General features: G+C 52.2%; 2 long non-coding RNA genes across 2 annotated transcripts; both read right to left on the reverse strand.

Moving 5' to 3' along the window:
- Positions 1 to 3,083: 3,083 nt before the first annotated feature.
- LOC142047832 (uncharacterized) lies at positions 3,084 to 5,119 on the reverse strand. Its single transcript, XR_012657095.1, has 3 exons — positions 5,011 to 5,119; positions 3,954 to 4,049; positions 3,084 to 3,181 (listed from the first exon to the last, which is right to left on the reverse strand). It is a non-coding gene; the product is annotated as an uncharacterized LOC142047832 (long non-coding RNA).
- Positions 5,120 to 5,130: 11 nt separating this feature from the next.
- Positions 5,131 to 6,715, reverse strand: LOC142047831 (uncharacterized). The gene is made up of 3 exons (XR_012657094.1): positions 6,633 to 6,715; positions 6,059 to 6,156; positions 5,131 to 5,698 (listed from the first exon to the last, which is right to left on the reverse strand). It is a non-coding gene; the product is annotated as an uncharacterized LOC142047831 (long non-coding RNA).
- Between the last annotated feature and the right edge of the window lie 13,185 nt (positions 6,716 to 19,900).

The following is a 19,900-nucleotide window of genomic DNA, read 5'->3' on the forward strand; positions in this document are numbered from 1 at the left end:
GGAAGAGAGAGAGAGAGAGAGACACTTTTATCATTCTGGTTGCAGTTTCTGTGTCCTGCCAATCCCATTGGTGGTTGCACAGTGGAGTGGAGAAGAGCAGAGGCAGAGAGAGACTTGTCCTCCAGCTGGGGTCAGTCTGAGAGAAATTGTCTGGGGTCCCATTATCCACCTGTGGTCACTCTCAGTCCCTGTTATGAGACGGTGTGGCTCCCCTCTGCCCCGGAGGAGGAAGAGCCCATCTGGAGGCCAGAGTGGCCGGAGCTAGGGAGCTCTGAGCCCGCCCCTCAAAGGGTCAGGCGGCGACCTGGAACTATAAAAGCCGGCCCTCAGAGCTCAGTAGGAGCCCAGCCACCAGAGAGAGCAGATGTCCCTGGGGGAGCCTGAGAGTGGGAAGCTTCTGTGGCCCAAGGCAGCTGCCCGGACTGGCCAGAGCTACCCCGTGCCCGCTATCCGGAGGAGCTGCCAGACCCGCCAACCAACCCCTGCCCAGAAGAACCCATGTTCCTGGACCCCCCAGAGGCCAATGCCAGGACCCAGGTAGGATCTGAGGGGAGGGGTATGGAAGTACCCCGGGGGCAGCCAACCCCAGTCTGGCTGCAGCCTTACCAGAGCCTATGTCCCAAGCCCGATGGCACCCGCCGGTTTTGTATAGACTTCCAGTGGGTGAATGCCATCTCCCGCTTCAACGCCTATCCCATGCCCCGTGTGGACGAGTTGCTGGGCGGCCTAGAGGAGGCCCGGTTCATCACCACCCTCGACCTCAGTAAAGAGTACTGGCAGATCCCACTCAATGACATCTCTAAGGAAAAGACGGCGTTCGCCACTCCGATGGGACTCTACCAGTTTATGCAAATGCCTTTCGGCCTCCATGGGGTTCCAATGACGTTTCGGCGGCTAATGGATCACCTACTATGGCCCCATCAAGACTATGCAGCAGCTTATTTGGACGATGTCATGGTCTATAGCCGCCACTGGGAAGACCACCTGGAACAGGGTAGCAGCAGTCCTGAGGTCCCTGCGACAGGCGGGGCTTACAGCCAACCCAAAAAAATGCTGCATCGGATGGCAGGAGATCACGTATCTAGGGTATGCTATCGGGGGAGGACGAGTGAAGCCTCTCATTGGGAAAGTGCAAGCCCTGGCAGCCTACCCGACGCCTACCACGAAACATCGCATCCAACATTTCCTGGGGCTTGTTGGGTACTATCAGCGGTTCATCCCCCAGTTTGCTTCCATCGCAGCACCCTTAACGGAACTGTTGACAAAGAACAGCCCCTGGCAGGTACGGTGGTCCCCTGAATGTGAAGATACCTTCCAGACACTCCAGACATGTCTCTGCCAAAAGCCGGTCCTATACAGCCTGGACTTCCACCAGAGGTTCATCCTCCAGACAGATGCCTCAGAGGTGGGGCTGGGGGCTGTCCTGTCCCAAGAAATCGATAAAGAGGACCACTCGGTTCTATATCTCAGCCGAAAATTATTTCCCTGGGAGAAGAACTGGTTGATGAGAATGAAAAACAACGACCAATTATTACGATGGTATCTGGTCTTACAGCCCTACGCGTTCACCAAGGAACATGCGAATGCAGACTTCCTGTCCCACCTCAGAGGTATGGAAGAGCCTGGCCCCGACGAGTAGGAGCCAGACTTCGGGGGAGGGGGTGCGTAGTGAGGTAGTGTGGCTCCCCTCCTCCCCAGAGGTGGAAGAGCCCATTGGGAGGCCAGAGTGGGCAGAGCTAGGGAGCTCTGAGTCTGCCCCCAAAGGGTCAGGCAGCGACCTAAAACTATAAAAGCCGGCCCTCAGAGCTCAGTAGGAGCCCAGCCACAGGAGAGGGCAGATGTCCCTGAGGGAGCCCGAGACTGGGAAGCTCCTGCGGCCCAAGGAGGCCGCCCAGACTGGCCGGAACTACCCTGTGCCTGCTATCTGGAGGAGCTGCCGGAGCTACCCTGTGCCCGCTATCTGGAGGAGCTGCCGGACCCGCCGACCAACCCCTTCCCTGATGAACTCATGTTCCTGAACCCCCCAGAGGCCAACGCCAGGACCCAGGTAGGGCCCTGTGGGGGGTATGGAAGTAGCTTGGGGGCAGCCGACCCCAGTCTGGCTGCAGCCTTACCAGAGCCTATGTCGGTGTGTTGCGGCCAGGATCCCCCACTGACTAAGCAGCGGAACTTCAGCTGCTGCTAGGGTCCCGGGCTGGGACGCAGTGGAGTGGGAGGGCCTGCGTCCCCCCTGCCATCCAACTCCTGGGTGGCATACTCTCCCTCTCCCTGGCCTGAGGAGGCCGAAGCCTATTACTACTGCTCAGCCTTGCCTGAGGGCCTGAGCCTCCTGACTCAGTGGTTGTTGCCCCACCGGAGCCAAGGCCAGACTAATCACATTTCAGCCGAATCCCGCAAGGGCTACTGAGGGAGACCCCCGGGCCGAACTAACCCCCCGGACCCATCGGGGTGTAGTGAGCCGGTAAGGCTCCCCTCTGTTCCGGAGAGGGTCGAGCCCCGGTGAACTCTTGTACAGTCCCCTATTGGGTTCCATGTCCCAGTGGGGTTCCTTACCCCTCTGTTGGAGCAGCAGCTGGTACAGCCGGTAAGTCCCCTCCCTGGCCTGCCGGCCGATGTCCTTGTCTGGGTCACTGGCAAACAGAGCCAGCTGTGCCACGTGGTGACCCATCCTAGGGAATTCTGCTGAGACCTAATGGAAGGGAGAGGAGAGGGGACTCCATCAGCATTTTCCTGTCAGCTCCCTGTCCCACCTGGGCCAGAAGGCTCCTTCCCCTTAGCCCCTCTGCAGGAGATGTTGGGGGAGACAGACCCTTCATTTGCTCTGCTGCCAAGGGAGCCAGAAGCTGCTTTGGGATGCCAAACAGGGGCTGGAGCATGGTCCCCTTAAAGGCCCAGGGACACCACTTAACCAAGACAAGAAGAACTTGACTCAAGCCTATCTCATTCTCTGTTCCGACTCTGCCTCCCCAAGAGTAACACTCTGAACCCACAGCCCCTGCAGCAGCAGATCCTACAGCCCGTTGAAGCCAGCCCACCTATGCCTGGAGTCAGGAAGCTGGGGTCAGAGGTCACTTACATCAAACTCAGGGAGGGTGACTGCGTATCTGAGCAGGGCCGTGCTGCTCCTAACAGCCCTGGCTCTCTCCTGGGACACCCTCGACACGATCCAGAGGTTGACATACTGTGGGGGAAAGGAGGCAGGTCAGGATCAATGGGCAGGTGGTACTTTGCAAATGAGCCCCACCATCCCAGCCCCAGGTACCTGAGACATGATGTGCAGAGAGGGAAGAGCTGAATCATTGATCACAGAGCTTTAAAAGGGGATTCTTTCCCCCAGGACTCAGCTTGTATCCTGCAGATCACAACTTGTCAGAGAGTCTCTCTAGACAGCGACAAGGTTCGGTGTCGGGGCTGGTCCCGTCCTCCCAGAACTCCTGATTCCTGAACAGTTCAACAGAAAGGAGACTGAACCCTCACCCTTCTCTTCTATTAAAATCCTTGGTGGGATGTAGGGAGTCACTGAGAGCACAATCCCCCCAGGAATTTCAGAGCATATCAGAGAGAAGGGTTGATTCCCTGGGGTCCTCCTGTTTCTCTAGGAAGGAGTGTGTGCCTCACCTCTGAGAACCATCTCCGGAATCTCATGGGGTATGTGTGTTGAGGAGGAGGGCAGGGGGAGAGGTTCAGACTCTCACTCCCCAAGACAGCCAGGGGCCCTGTGGTTAGTGCTCAACAGAGCCAGGCAGAGCTCTGGCTTGAAGTCCCAGCTCCCTCCTCTGTCCCTCAAGAAAGCAGGACCTGACACTGCATTGCACTGATCTCCCCAACAAAGGACTCCCCACTGGGGACCCAGCTAGGAGGACACATTAGAAAGTGGATCTTCCAGTCTCTCCTTACCAGTCCCTCAAAGAGTTAAGGTAAAATTGGTTCCCACTCCTTCTTATGGGGCTCACCTCCAAGATGTAGTGGAGCCTGTCTGCGTCTGGGGACTCTGCCAGCAGGTTCCCCAGCATGGCATCCAGGAGCTCTGGCATGACTTTGTGCAGAGCCTGCAAAGGATGGGTCAGAGTGAGGGAAACTGGGCCTACACCTCCCACAGGATGGGAAGAGGGGTCACTGGGAAGCACTGCTGAGACTCCCAAACACATATCCTGGCCTCTTTCATTCACATACCACTGCAGGCAATTAGCAAGGATTGATGACACCTGGATCTTTGATCCATGAGCTTAGCAGGTCTCTGCAGAGTGCCTTGTAGGCTGAAGAGGATGAAACAGCCAAGTTGCTATGGATGGAAGCTGGGAAAACACAGCATAAGAAAGAAATCGCCCAGGGAGGGGTAATCCTCTGGAGGGAAGGATCCAACCCTGCAGCCTGTTCCATCTCTGCTTACTCCACCTCTAATTCTGGAGCTCCAGCGAATCAAGGGAGCAGGGACCAAGGACCACTCTGGAAGAGGAGGAGGAGGATGTACCTGGTTGTTGATGGTGTCCTTCTCCATGCCAGGTTGAAGATGAAGCGAAGGGCTGCTCACAAGAGGTGGGTCTCTAGGTCAGGCTCAAGGGCAGGTTTCATGGTGCTGGCAAGAGAAAGGAGCTGGTATTAGACTGTGCAGTACGGGGGTGGGACTGTCACCAACACGGACACGAAACCACAGGGATATAGGGACAGGCTGGTGAGAATGGAAACTGAGGCACTGAGCTAGGGAATGACAAGGCCAAGGCGTCACAGACAGACAGTGGCAGGGCAGGAATAGCGCCTGCTCCCTGCAGCCTGCTGCCCCTCCTATATCTGAGCCCGGGAGTGAGCCCCTCCCCAAGGACCCTGTAATGTTATTAGAGTGAAAAGAACAGCCTAGCCAGGACAGAGTGAACCTTCCCACCCCACCCTCTCTGCCAGAGGAGCCACTCCTCGGAGGTGACCTGGGAGTGGGAGGGACAGTGACTCCCAGCCTTGGGCCTGGGCAGCACTCAGGTTAGGGGAGCCAGCGGGGGGAGGGGGCTGTCTCGGTACCTAAGGTTGCCCACTGCAACCAGGGAGCTGGCGAGGATGGCACTGGGTGGAGAGTGTTTAGGAAGGTCCCCAAAGAGCTCCTGTGAGACGTGAAGGAGACAAAGGAGCATGAGAGATTCGGTCCCTATGGACACCTTCCAATGCGGAGATTACACAGCCAGTGCCCCACATGGCCAGTAGGATCCCCCACTACCTCCTGCTCCTCCCATTTCTTCCTGCCCATCAAACTTGTCCCCCTTCCAGGATTCCTGCTCATCTCAGTCCCAATCCCCTTCTTTCTTCCTCCCTGTCAAAACTGCCCCCATTCAGCACCATCCCAACTACCGAGCTGGGACCATGTGATCCCTTGTCCCCTAGTCTCAGCTGCCCTCCAGCCCCACAATTCCCCCACTGCCCAATCTCACAATTTCTCCCTTCTCTTCTCCCCAGCCTTCAGCCCCAGCAATCCCTGCCCTCTGCTGCCTCCTCCAACACCACCCAGCCCCCACTCATTAGCCCAGTGATACCCCTGCCAATCCCAGGTCTCTCTCCTCCCTCCAGCTGCCGTATGACGTGTCTCACTCACCACAATCCTCTCCACCACAGCCACCTTGCAGCAGCACGGCTCCAGCGTGTCCTGCCCTCTCTCCTGTGCAGCAAGACACGTGGGATAGATGGCCTGCAGGAACATGAGCTGCTGCCCCTCATCCTGTACCCACCAGGAGTGGGGTATAGCAAGAGAGAACCTGTTAGCTAGGAACCTTTCTGCCCCACCCACACCAGATCCAGGGCTCAGTCCTCAATGGGGGATTGTGGGGACCTGCCAACTGTCCAAATCCCCCATGACTCCTACACAAGCAGGATCAGGAACTGGGACAGTGCCTGTGGGGGGAGAAGACCTTGGCTGTTGTGGGACAAACACACCCATCCTGGGGGTCCCACATCATAGATGTAAAAAGGCCCCATTAGGTGTGGTAGATTATCAGGGACAAGACCCTCGGCAGGGGGTGGGGATGCTGGGAAGGGACAGGACAATCTTGGTTTCAGCCCAGGTGGGGAACAGTTGTACTTTTTCTCTGCACTGAAGCTGCTCTCTGATGACCTTGAGAGCAGCTTCGTCTGTGGACATGTCCACCCATTCCTCCTCCTCTGAATCCCTGGGGGTCCCTGCACCAGGGAGAGAAGGTAACAGGGTGTGATGCCTGCTGCCACTTCGGGGAAGGACAGGAGCGTGGTGGGGAGAGCAAGATTAAAGACCCCCCTCCCACCTCAGGCACCCAGGGCAGATCAGGCCCCACACCTCCCTCTCAGGGATGACTTCATCCCCCAACAGCTTCAGAAGCCCATTGCTGAGAGCCCCCCATCCACTGTCCAGGACTCCATGGGAGGTGCCCACTCCCCCAGCCCCAGAGCATCAAGGACCAAAGTGGCAGCAGCTCTTGATGGCCCACCCTCAGGTCTCCTTGCTGCAGGGGCAGCTAGGTGACTGCTGCTGGTGTCAGTAGGGTTCATGTGGCTCAGGCCAGACACCTGGGCTGCGGACCCCCACCACCACCTCCCACCATATCACTGGGAGAGTGTCTGGGCCCAGGGTGTTCACATCCCCGTCCTCACCCCTCTCTGAGCCCAGCCTGGCTCCTCACCTGGAACAAAGCAGCAGCATCCATCGGCGTTGCTGCTGCCAGAGTCCCAGGCGCTGCTGCTGTCCCATGCTGAGCTACTGGTGCTGGGACAGGGATCATCCACCTCCTGGCCTGAGGAAGCTGGAAGATCTTCAGTGGCCAGGCAGGTGATGCCTCCTGCTGGGAATGAGGGCTGGGCTCCTGGTGCCACTGCTGCCCATACAACAAGCCCCAGAGCCTCTCTGCCTGGCGCCCCTCCTGGGCTGGGTCCTGTCTGTGAAACCGCATCCTGAACCAGCTCCATATGGGCCTGGTCGGGGCCTCTCCCAGCTCGGCGCCTGTGCTGGGAGCTGGTTTGGTTCACCAGAAGGCTGGGCACTTCCGCCTGTTGACCTGGACGGAAGCTGCTTCCCCACCAGAGGGGACAGAGAGGTTGCTCTGCCCCTTGGGAAGATGGCAGCTGCTTCCCTCAGGCTCTGGGGCCACCTGCAGAGCCTTCTTCCTGAACATCCTCAGGAGCCTGGCCATCCTGGAATTGAGCGGGGAGAAGATGTGAGTCTGGGCTCAAGGCAGCCTTTCACTCATGGGCCTTTTCTGCCCCTCCTCAGCCCTGCTCCAACCAGAGCAGCCCCTTCTCCCCCCACAGGAGTGCAGGGAGTGCAAGCTACACACACTGGCGGCAGTTCATTGCATGATCTGCTCCCAATGTTCCCTCCTCCTAATCCCTGCTGCAATATTCAGGAAGTCTCATCCTTTTAGAGCAATGGGGTCAGTCCCAAAGACCATCAGTTACTCTGGGCAAGCAGCCCCCTCCTGCAATCCCAGGCCACATTCCCCCGCCCAGGCTAGAGAAAGAACAGAACCCAGGAGTCCGGACTTCTCCTGGGAAACCATTCCCCACGTCTAAGTCACAAAGACCCTAGGCACAGGAAGACCAGGGCCCTCCTCCTTCCCCACTGATTTCCATGCTCAGCAGCTCACAGGGTCTGGCCCAGCTCAGAGACTCTCAGCCTGGGGAACAGTGTCCCACAAGGGAAGGCCTGGAACCCCCATTGCTGGGACCTTGCTAAACACACTGGAGACAGTTCTGGAGAAGCCCTTGCCCAGTCTGAGAGTGAGGAGCTCTTGGGGGCTGTTTGCAAATGAAATCCCCCTTTGGAGATGTTCTCCCCCCCTCTTTATGCCTCTCTCCAGACACACAAGGGAAGCCACTGAGGAACCCTAATGCCACTCACTTCCTCTAGATGATGGTATGATGGATGGCAGATGTTCAGGGTCAGCAGATGTCCCTCGCCCTCCTCCTCACTTTCCAAGCCCAAGGCAGGCTGGAGAGGGTGGTGACCTGACGAGTTACCCTGCCCAGTCAGCAGGCAGGGTGATGACACTAGGGCCATTGACTGGCTGTGAAAACAAGAGTCTGTCTTATTGTCAGGGGATGGAGAAAGTTAGCCAGCAGCAGCGGGGTTCAGAACACTGCCCTAGTGTGGAGGTAACAGCAGCTCCAGGATCCTGACATCCCAGCACTTTACACACCTTCCTGGAGCCTCCAACCCCCCTGGGTTGTAGCGATGTGACCCCAACCCTACTGATGGCAAACGGGCCTCAGCTACTGGCTCAGGGTCACACCGAGTGTCAGAGCCATGGATGGACCCCTTCACTAACCACTGCTGCATACTCCCTTCCCCAGCTGGCCCTCTGGCACTCACACTCCCTCCTCCTCTCTATGGCTCTCTGGCACTCACATCCCCGAATGGGATTTGAAAAAAAGACAATAATTGAAGTTTGGCCCCAACTATTTCTTGTTTCTCTACACTAGCCATTTTAGCAAAGTGTAGAATTCTTGACATTCAACACCTGGAAATGTCCCTTTCTCTTCACAGACAGCTTGAGCATCCCTTCTCACTCAGGCTCTCTGCTGCCTGGAGTTAGAGAATTGACCCTATTCCCATTGGACCTACTCAAGGTGTCACACAGCAAAGCGGTGACAGAGCCAGAAACAGAAGCCAACTGTCCTGACTCTTGTTCTAACTAACAGACAACAACCCCCACAGAGGCAGGGATAGAGCCTAGGAAATAAGGAATGAACATTTTCATTGAACCCCTTTTCTCTCAGAAAATCAATTCAGACTAAACCACTTTGTTTCTTGAAATCATAACAAGTAGGATGAAAATTGTTTGCAAACAAATATTTGTTTGCAAAACAAGAGCATCTCCTGTTTGTCACAGTGCATTCAACTGTCTCATCATACACAAAGAGGAGACACTGTGATCTAGAAAGTTAGATGAGATGTTTCAGTCTGAGCTAAGTAGTTGCTGCTCTTAACAATTTCAAAAGAATAAAATACTCATAGACTCACAGGTCAGAAGGGACCAATATGATCATCTAGTCTGACCTCCTGCACAAAGCAGGCCACAGAACCCTACCCATCCACTTCTATAAAAACCCCTAACCTATGTCCGAGTTATTGAAGTCTTCAAATTGTGGTTTGAAGACCTCAAGCAGAGAATCCACCAGTCAAGTGTTGACCTATGTCCCCACGCTTGCAGGGTAAGAGTGAAAACCCTCCAGAGCCTCTGCTCAATATGCCCTGGAGGAAATTCCTTCTGACCCCAATATATGCGATCAGCTAACCCTGAGCATGTGGGCAAGGTCCCCAAGCCAGCAATAGGAAAAGAATTCTCTGCAGTAACTCTGTCCCATCCCATCCAACCTAAATCCCATCGCAGACATTGGCAGACCTGTCTGCTGATATCCTAAGAACAATTTGCCAAAATTAAACTATCCTATCAATATCATCCCTTCCATAAACTTATCAGCTTAGTTCTTAAAGCCAGATATGTCTTTTGCCCCCACTTTACTCCCCTTAAATAAAATCAATGAATTTTATGTCATAATCTGATTATTGGCTCATGTGATAGGACACCCTCCTATCTGCACTGGCTACTAGTGACGCTCTTCAACAATCCCATATCCACCCATCGCAAGGAGGAGGGAGGGTATTGTTTTCATACTTGACAGAAGTGAGAAAACTAAGCTTGGAAAGGAGCAGTGACTTGTCTTAGCTTGATTGCGGCCAAGTCAGTAGCGAGTTGTCTCAAATGAGCTAGCCGACCAACAATTATTCATAGTATTATTCAGCAAGTAGTTTAGGAAGAACTTATGGTAATTTAGAGAGGATCATGAACTGCTCCAAGCAATGAATGGAGAGCAGCATCAACATTGCGTCAAAACATTAGAACTGGTTTGATTCTTTGCTTGGTCATAAAAAAGAGAACAATAGACCAGAGTTTCTTCCGTTGTCAATTGTTTTCCCATCCTCAGCCAATCAGTTGAGACTTTTGAGGGATGGTGAGGTTAAGGGTTCTCATCAAATAGCCCAAGAATGGTGCAGGTCCACCACCGAGGGGATCACTCTCGGATCACTATTCCAGTCTCACCTCTCTTGAGAGGTCCCTCCACACACCACCCCTGCTCCCCGCACTGACACAGAGCTCCTGGTGGTTGAAGGAGAGCAGAGGAAAGGACAAGATGCAGAAGCAGAGAGAAAGGTAGGAGAGGACAAGAAAGGGAAAACAAAAGGAAACCCCATAGTCCCAGTATTCCTAAAGGGACAATCAGGTACATTGGAAATAAAATGCTGTCCACCTACAATCTGTGTTTTCTTATCCCTAAAGAATTCAGCCTGGCACCGATGGATCAGACTAACAGTTCCAAACCTCTCGGAGGGCTTTACCCTTCTATACAGGGACGTTGTTGTCTAGCAAATCAATAAAAGAAAAAGGAGGAAAACTCCAAGAGGATCCTTTCACTTAGCGCTCACGTACGTGAAAGTTAAATTCTCTCAGTCCTCAAGGGACACCTCGAGAAGGAGACAGGCTGAGCAAAGCCACGGGATCTTCCAAGGTTGCCCCTATACTGTCCCCCTGTCCTATCTGGCTGATGTTCAAGAATCTCTGTGGATCATGGCTCCCACCACCTTTGTCCAAATAGGTGGGAGTCCTGCCCAAGGCCCTTGTGATGTCACTTGCCACACCCACCCCTCCCCTGCCGTGTCTTGATGTTCCTGCCCCTGTCCAGCCACACTGAATGTTTGAGCTGCTTCCCCTGGATCATCCCACTCAATGACTCTTCATTGTGGGGATGACACAGACTACACAGCAGAACACGAGAGGCTCTTCCTCTGGCCGCAATCAGTTTTTCATAAGTTAGTAGACTTTATGGCCAGAAGGAACCATTAGAGCATTTAATCTGATCCTCTGCGTATCTCAAGGCCTCCTGTATGTCAGAAGAGCTGGATTTTTCTTTTACTCAAACATTGTCCAGAAAGGCATCTAGTCTATATTAAAAGATCTCAAGAGATGGAGAAGCCATCATTTCTCTTGGTAGTTCGTTCCAGTGATGAATCACCCTCTTACAAATCTGGCTCTTATTGTCATTATACTTTTTCCGATTTCTGCTTCCATCCATGAGGTCTCTGCTAGATAAGAGCCCTTTTATACTTAACATTTTCTCTCCATGAAGTCAAGCAACTCATCTCTCCATCTTCTTTTGTACATACTAAAAAGACTCAGCTTTTTCAATGTCTCATTATAAGGCATCATCCCCATCACTCAATTACGAATCTTTTCTGTATCCTCTCCAATTTTTTTAACATAATAGTTAAAATGTGGACACAAGAACTGGATTAAACATTCCAATATCAGTCTCACCAATGCTGGATCACTTCCCTTTCTATTTTCACTGCTCTATCCATCCAAGAATGGCTTTAACCTTTTTTATCACAGTTTCACATTGAGAGATTATGTTGAGCAACTCATCTACCATGGCCCGAAAATCCTTTTCAGGATCACTGCTTTCCAGCAAACTGTCCCCTATTCTGTAAGGTGCCACCTGACTCCTTTGTTACTGGAAGCATGGGTTTGCATATGGCTTTATTAAAACCTAATTATTCAGTAAGTCTTTTAGAAGAACTAGCCCATTAGGGAGAGAATCATGAATTACTCAGACAATGAATGGAGAAAAGCAGCAAAAGCAATCAAACACCTGTTTGATTAGAGCTTATTTCCTTGGTCTTAAAAGAAAATAACAAGGACCTGAGTCTTCTCCCTCACAATAGCCCCATGCTCGCCCAATCAGCATTGAGACTCTGAGAATCAGAAAGCTGAGAGCTCTCACCAGCTGTGCCAGGTCACCACTGGAGGGAGTCCCTCTTAGAGCACTGTTCCAGCCCTATGTCTTTGGGAGGGCCTCCTGCAATGAGAGTTGGAGTGCAACCACCCCCACTCCCTCCCCCACTCCACGTGCACAGACAGATCCTGGTGGTGAAAGGAGAGCAGAGGAAAAGGACAAAGATGCAAAAGAAGAAGAGAAAGGAGGGAGAGACAAGAAAAGGGAAAACAAAAAGGAGAAACCCCAATGTCCCCAGTAATTCTAAGGGACAAAGTCCTAGGTCGGAAATAAAATGCTGCCCCTACAATCTAGTGTTTTTCTTCCCTAAAAATCAGCCGGCACCCGATGGATCAGACTGAACACGTTCCAAACCTCTCGGAGGCTCTTACCTTCTATACAGGGACGTTTGTTGTCTAGCAAAATCAATAAAAGAAAAGGAGAAAACTCCAAAGAGGATCCTCCTTGCGCTCACGTACGTGAAAGTTAATTCTCTCAGTCCTCAAGGAGACACCTCGAGAAGGAGACATGCTGAAGCAAAGCCACAGGGATCTCCAAGGTTGCCCCTGTACTGTACCCCTGTCCTGTCTGGCTGATGTCAAGATCTCTGTGAGATCATGGCCTCCCCACCACCTTTGTCCAATAGGTGGAGGTCCTGCCAAAGGCCCTTGTGATGTCACTGCCACACCCACCCCTCCCTTGCAGTGCTCATGTCCTGCCCCTGTCCAGCCACACTGAATGTTTGAGCTGCTTCCCCTGGATCATCCCACTCAATGACTCTTCATTGTGGGGATGACACTGGCTACACAATAGAACATGAGAGGCTCTTCCCCATGCTACGCTCAGTTGTTCATAAATTAGCAGACTTTATGGACAGAAGAGACAATTAGAGCATGTAATCTGACCCCCTGCATATTGCATGCTTTCTGTATAGCATAGTAACTAGTTTTTCACTAAACACATTCCAGAAAGGCATCTCGTCTTCATTAGAAGACATCAAGAAATGGGCCATTCCCAGCACTTCCCTTTCTAGTTTGTTCCTTTGGTGATTCATCATCACTGTTGAATATTTGTCCTACTTCTAGTATGAATTGGTCTCTTTTGAGTTTCCGCCACTGGGTCTTATTATGCTTTTCTCTGCTAGATTAATGAGCCCTTTAATACCTGATATTTTCTCTCCATGAAGTCACTTCAACAACTTCACCTCCTGATCTTTTTTTATAATCTAAACAGGCTGAGCTCTTTCAATAGCTCACTAGCAGGCATTTTTTCTCCAGCTCTCAAAACATTTCATTGCTTTTTACTGCCCCATCTCCAATATTTCAAAATCTTTTTCAAAAGGTGGACACCAAAACTGGATGCAGTATTCCAGGATCAGTCTTACTGATGATGTGTCACCTCCCTATGTGACTCACTGCTCTTTTCCTACATCTAATGATGGCGTTAGCCCTGTTCACCACAGCATCATACTGGTTGCACATGTTGAATGGCTTGCCCAACATGGCCTCTAAATCCTCTTCAATTAGTGCTTTCCTGGATACACTTCCTCATTCTGCAGGTGCAGCCTGCATGCTTTGTTGCTAGGTATAGGACCTTTCATTTGGTTTTTTTCAAACTTGTTTTCTTTGAAAGGGTCCAGCTTATTAAGGGATCCAATTGCTCTGTGTCACTGCCCTGTCCTCATCATTAATTACCACTCTAGTATTTTATCACCTACCAATGTTAGCGGCAGTCATTTTATATTGTGTTGCAGTTCATTGATATTTATTTTCAAGAATTAGTCCTTGAGAGCCTCTTCATATCCCTAGTGCCCAGAACCTGCTCTGCACAGCAGAGAGAAAAGGCTGTTCAGCCCAGCTGTTCCATAGCGGCTAAGAACAGAAAAAACTTAGGAGCTTGTGTTCTCCATAGGTTTTGAAGAACAGGTGGGGGTCATCAGCTTACAAAGACACTCTAGACTGGTAGCGTAGACAGGTCCCAAATGTATCTAAGTTTCCCGCCTTGCAAAATAGGAGAGAGAAAAAACATAACCTCGGTTCACTTTATTTTATAGTTGTGGAAACTGAGGCACACAGAAGCAAAGAGATTCGCTCATGGTCAAAAAGCGAGGAATAGAAAATGGCAGATCTACTGATAGTCAGTCCTGGGCTTTAGCTATGTTTATCCTGGCCTCTCTGCTTCAGCTCCAGTAACAACCCGAATAGAGGTTTTCTTCTTCTCCATGTTCTTTAACTTCACATCACTGCAGAAGAAAGATTTTTTCTTAACAGCTGGCTCGAATGCACACAGATGTCTTTCCAGAAGATATGCTCTGGCTCAGTCACATGTCATAGGTTTTCTGGAGGAAGCACTCGGTGATGTTCTAGGGCCTGTGTCTTACAGAAGATGGACATAATGGTCCTTTTGGACCTTAAACTTTTTCTTTTGCTAGGAGAATAATGCTGGACATTTTCTCACATTCACTGTCCTTTGGAATAATTTAAATCCAGTCCAAAGGATTTCCTCTTCCATTGTGTCTTCAGCACCTTTCATAGAAAGGGTTACTATTAGCCCACAGGTTTCCAGTTTCAGGCTGTCCCAGAGTGAGATGGCCATGAAAGTGGTTGCAGCTCAACTGAATCTAGCCCCAGGTGAAAGGAATAAGTGCAGAGGTCACATGAGAAGGAGCAGCATGTATCTAGGATCCAGGCCTGTTGGGTGATATAAGGACAGCCTGTGCTCAGCCAGGAGAGAGACCCCCAATGGGAGCAGGCCTGGGAGGGCTTGGATAGTCCTTTAAAGGCAATTTAGGTTCACAGTAGGTGATGGAACAGCCAAGCTACTAGGGATGGAAGCTGGGCCTCCTGGCAATGTCCAGGAACGAAAGCACAGCATCTGCCAGGAAGGGTTCTGTGAGAAGGCACACCCCACCCATTCTCCACCCCAGACCCTCCGGACCTTTTCATCGGGCCCCTGCCCCGTGAACCCAACCGCTCCCTCCACCTTTCACCTTGTGCTGTCTGCACGATTTGCAGACAGTTCCATTCTAGTCTGCACCAAGGAAACATCTGTACATGCTCATGCTCCACACCCTTCACTTCCTCACCCTCACGTCCTGCCCTGACACAAAGTGGTGGAACCTCCTGCCACCTCTCGAGGGTGAGAAGCCCCAGTGGACCAGCCTATACTCCACCCTGGTTCCGAGGCCCGCCGGGGATATCAGTTGGTGGCTCCTCCATGGGGCCGTGAGCATGGGTGTGTACTTTGCGAAGTTTACTCCTATCCTGAATACCTGCCCCTTCTGTGGCTCAAGGGAAACCCTGGTGCACGTTTATCTAGAGTGTGCCAGGTTGCAGCCCCTATTCCGGCAGAGTGGATTCTCTCTAACCCTCCTCCCAAGCCCGGCAACAGAGATGCTAGGATGACATAGGACAAGACAATGTTTGATGCATGAAGCATCATCTAAAATCATCTTGCAAGGAGTTAAAGAGAAACCAGGATAAAATAAAGGATTCAAAATTCATATTGTTCCTGCTAGTTGGGGTAATAATTTGCTACTCAGATAATACATCTGAAGAATTACATAAAAGTACCCAATAGAACAAAAAGTTTTACTTACAAAAATAGACCTGCTAGGCTTGTTAGCCATTAACAGTATGGAAAGCTGTACCTTCAAGGTATTTTCCCCTCTGTTTGGACTTGTGATGAGGAATACAAATCTCACACTGGGCAACAAGGGCTTAAGGAGCTGCTCTGGCCTCAGCCAGCCCCAGCCCAACACAGCTGCAGGATAAGCACAGACCAGAGGGAGGATTTCAAAGGGAGCAGAACAACTCATTTGTGGGCAAACCTGGCAAGAGGATGGTCCTTTATCTGGCAGGTCCTGAGGGAAGCTGGCTCTGTCCCTCAGCAACTGTCTGAAGGTCCTTCCCTGAAGGAAGAGAGGACCTGCATCTGTTATACTCAGAGAGGGAGGTGTCACAGACTCACAGACCATGCCCACTCGTGGCCCCTTGCGGTCCGTGGGGGGTGCCCTTTCCAGTGTGACAGCCCTTCTCAGGGCTCCACTATCTCTCAGGGTCAGGCCCTTCCACGTCCTGGAGCCGCACCTCTCTGAGCCTTAGCACACCTGTTTCTTGCCATGGGCCCCCTCAGGAAGTTCACTCGCTCTGGACCCCCTGGGCCTCCACTCCTGAAGGGGTTGATGCAACCCTGTTCTCTAGACCGGAGCGACTCTCAGCCAGCGTAAAACAGGAGGGTTTATTGAGGGTTGAACACAATGCAGGAAACTCTCAGGGCCTCAAGCCTGGGCTCCCTCAGCACAGCACATCGCAGTCCCCCTGCATCCCAGTGGGCTCTGCCTGCTCCCCCCATCTCCAGCCCAGAGCTCCCCTGTTTCCCAGCTGGGCATCCGATATCCCCAGCCTCAAGCCTCGCCTCTGTCCATTGTCTTTTTTCCAGGTAAACAGGGTCATAAACCGGGTGGCCTGGGCCTCTTCTCCTCTCAGCCCTCCTCTGGCTGGAACTGGCTGGTCAGGTCACCAGGGTCCTCTCTTCACAGCCCATTGTCCTCCCACTAGCCGAACCAGCTGTGACTCCTGAGCTGTGTCTCCAGGTCACCAGTCGCTGGGGTATCCATCCTCCAGGCCATCGGCTGGGGTCCCAAGTTCCCTCTTCGGTCCTCTGTAATAACAAACTCCCTGTCCCCTCAGCTCCCTATACTGCACCCTGGCTCCGAGGCCTGCCAGGGATATCAGTTGGTGGCCACAGGTGAGGCTCAGGGGCTGGCGGACGGTTGGATCACCCCTAAAGCCAGCATATCCCCGACCTCTCTCTCCAGGTCCTGGGCTGTTTTCCCAATGACTCTGAATGGGGAACACCTGATGGGAGGGTTGGTTCCTGTCTCCACCTGGTGGACAGCCAGGTTAGTGAGCCCAGGCCTGTTGGAAGACAGCTGCTAGTATGAATGCAGCACCTCACTGATCTCTGCCTGATGGGCAGGCTGGTCTGAGAGGGGAACTGATTCCAGCAAGGGGTTAGCTCCAGCCTCAGGGAGGAGTCCCACCAGGGGATCCTCTCCCTTTTCCTCCCACTGCTCACACAACCAGCACCAACTTCTCCCTGTCCCAGTATGGTTTCATTGTGTTGACATGATACACCTGGGGGCTGTGTGCCCGGTCGGACAGTTCCACTACATAGTTCACCTCGTTTACCTTCCTGATGACTTTGAAGGGGCCATCCCAGGCAGCTTGTTCTTCCTCATGAGGATGAGGAGCATCACCTGGTCCCCGGTAGCATAGGAGCTGGCACGTGCTGAGTAGTCGTACCAGACCTTCTGTTTCCTCTGGGCCCTTGCTATGTTTCCCCTTGCCAAGCCTGTGAGCTCCACGAGCTTTTTCCGGAAAGTCAGTACATATTCCACCACTGATCCCCCATGGGGAGAGGCCTTTCCTTCCCTCTCAGCCCTCATCAAATCCAGGGGTCCCCTCACTCTCCTCCCATACAGCAACTTGAACGGGGAGAACCCTGTGGATTCCTAGGGCACTTCCCTATATGCGAACAACAGGTGGGGTAAATACTTGTCCCAGTCCTGTGGATGCTGGTCCATAAAGGTTTTCAGCACCTCTTTAGGGTCCCAATGAACCTCTCCACCAGCCCGTTGGACTGAGAGTGGTAGGTTGAGGCCCAGGTGTGTCGGACCCCACCCTTCTCCCACAACTACTGGAGCAGGGTTGACAAGAAGTTAAACCTCTGGTCTGTAAGGACCTCCTTGGGGAACCCCACTCTGCTGAAGATGGTCAGCAGCACCTGTGCCATGGTGTCTGCCTCGATAGAGGACAAGGCCACCGCCTCGGGGTAGCGCGTAGCGAAATCTACCATGACCGGAATGTATTTCTTCCCTGCCCAGGTCTTCCTGTTGAGGGGTCCCACTATTTCCATGGGCACCTTCTGAAAAGGCTCCTCTATGATGGGCAAAGGTCTCAGCGGCGCTTTGCCCTTGTCCCGGGCCTTCCCCACCCTCTGCCAGGGGTCACAGGACTTGCAGTACTGTCGGACAGCATCAAAGACCCCAGGCCAGTAAAAGTTCTGCAGCAGCCTTTTCCTGGTGCACCGGATGCCTTGATGCCCTGAAAGAGGGATATCGTGGGCCAAGTATAACAGTTTGCGGCAGCACTTCTCGGAAACCACCAACTGCCTTCCACCTTTCCAAGATTCAGTTTGCCCTGAACAGGGGTGGCTCCAGGCACCAGCACGCCAAGCCAATATTTTTTTTTCAGACATTCTGGCAACCGAGCTCCACACCAGCAGCTCCTCTGGTGTGGCTGTACCGCCCCCAGCCACACCCCAGCCTTTCCACACAGCTGCATCCCGAGTCCTCTCCGGGGTCTGTACAACAGCCCCACCAGAGGACAGGGCTGGGGGGTGAGGCGAGGGGCAATAGAGCTGTGTTAGAAGAGCTGCTGGCATGGGGTTCTGCTCCTTTTGCGCTGCTCTCCTGGGAACCACAGTGGTGAAAGGAGCAGATGTGGGACCACCGGGCAGCCTCACACCAGCAGCTCCTCTGGTGTGGCAGCCCCGCCCCCAGCCCTGTCCTCTGGAAGCACTGCTGTACAGACCCAGGACAGGGGACACAGGCATGCAGCTGCGTGGAAGGGCTGGGGGCAGAGCTGGGGGCAGTACAGCTGCTCCAGAGGAGCTGCACTTTCTGCTCCTTTCACTGTTACGATTCCCAGGAGAGCCCTGCGGTTCTGGGCTTTCCCAGGAACCACAGCAGCAAAAGGAGCAGAATGTGGAGCTACCGGCAGCTCCTCTGGTGCACCTGTACCACCCCCGAACCCTGCCCCAGACCTGTCCTCTGGTAGGGTAGCTGTACAGACCCCAGACTGGAGATGCAGGCACGCAGCTGTTTGGAAGGGCTGGGGACAGTACAGCCATGTCAGAGGATCTGCTGGCACGAGGCCACCTTGCAGCCCCATGTTCTGCTACTCCTGTGTCTTTCTGGTATGCCATACTTGTTATAAATAGCTTACTGTTACGCCATACCAGCTATAAATAGCTTACTGGTATGGCTTACCGAACCATACCATCCTACTTGCACCACTGCTTTTAAAAGACTGAACAAGGAGCAGTGGTCACAAGTTGCAGTGGAGGAGGTTTCGGTTGGATATTAAGAAAAAAACGTTTTCACTAGGAGGGTGGTGAAGCACTGGAATGGGTTACCTAGGGAAATGGTGGATTCTCCTTCCTTAGAGGTTTTTAACGTCAGGCTTGACAAAGCCCTGGCTGGGATGATTTAGTTGGGAATTGGTCCTGCTTTGAGCAGGAGGTTGGACTAGATGGCCTCCTCAGGTCCCTTCCAACCCGAATATTCTATGATTCTATAATTCATTCCATTGCCTCCTCTTCAGGGGTCATCCAGAGCTCTGGATAGAGCACACCATGTTCCAGCAACCCCCAGCTACTGCATGGTCTCTTGTTGACTAGAGCTAACCAGGCACAGCTTAAAGAAGCCTTGAGGCTGCTGTAAATTACACCAGGATGGAAATCAGCCCCAGCTAGTCCCATCATCAAAGGAACAATGGCTCCTTTGCAGCTCTCCCTCTTAACCATGTCTGCTGTTAGGCATCTAGATTTTGGTCCGAATCTATGCTGACAATGGTCCTCTAGTGTAACAAACATGTCATAAGAACAGCCATACTGGGTCAAATCCAGTGGTCCATCTAGCCAGTTTTCACTGACATCAGCCAGACTTGTCAGTGCCTAGTAACTCTGAAAAAAAATTAGTTCACTTTTATTTAGATGCTCAGTTTGAGGCACCCATGTTTCAAACTTTGTCCTGTATATTTAATCTTCAGTAGAGCTGGTAAATAAATGAAGAAAAATCCTGACCATTTTTTTAAAATTTCAGAGTCATGCTCATTTCAGAGGTTTCCAAGAGAACATATTTTCTTTTATGTGAAATGTTTTGCACACATTTTTACCAATTTGTCTTAAAAAATTTTTTAAATCTTTTTTCATCACTTCACCCACTTTCTATTTTGCCATTGATGTAGGGGAGGAAAAATGAGAAACCAAAAAAGTTTGTCTTTTTGGTTTTATCCCAAAACTGGATTTTGAAAGGCCATAATTACTTCATAGTTAC

Source organism: Chelonoidis abingdonii, chromosome 16 (genome assembly GCF_003597395.2).
Source record: "Chelonoidis abingdonii isolate Lonesome George chromosome 16, CheloAbing_2.0, whole genome shotgun sequence".
Classification (NCBI taxonomy): Eukaryota; Metazoa; Chordata; order Testudines; family Testudinidae; genus Chelonoidis; species Chelonoidis abingdonii.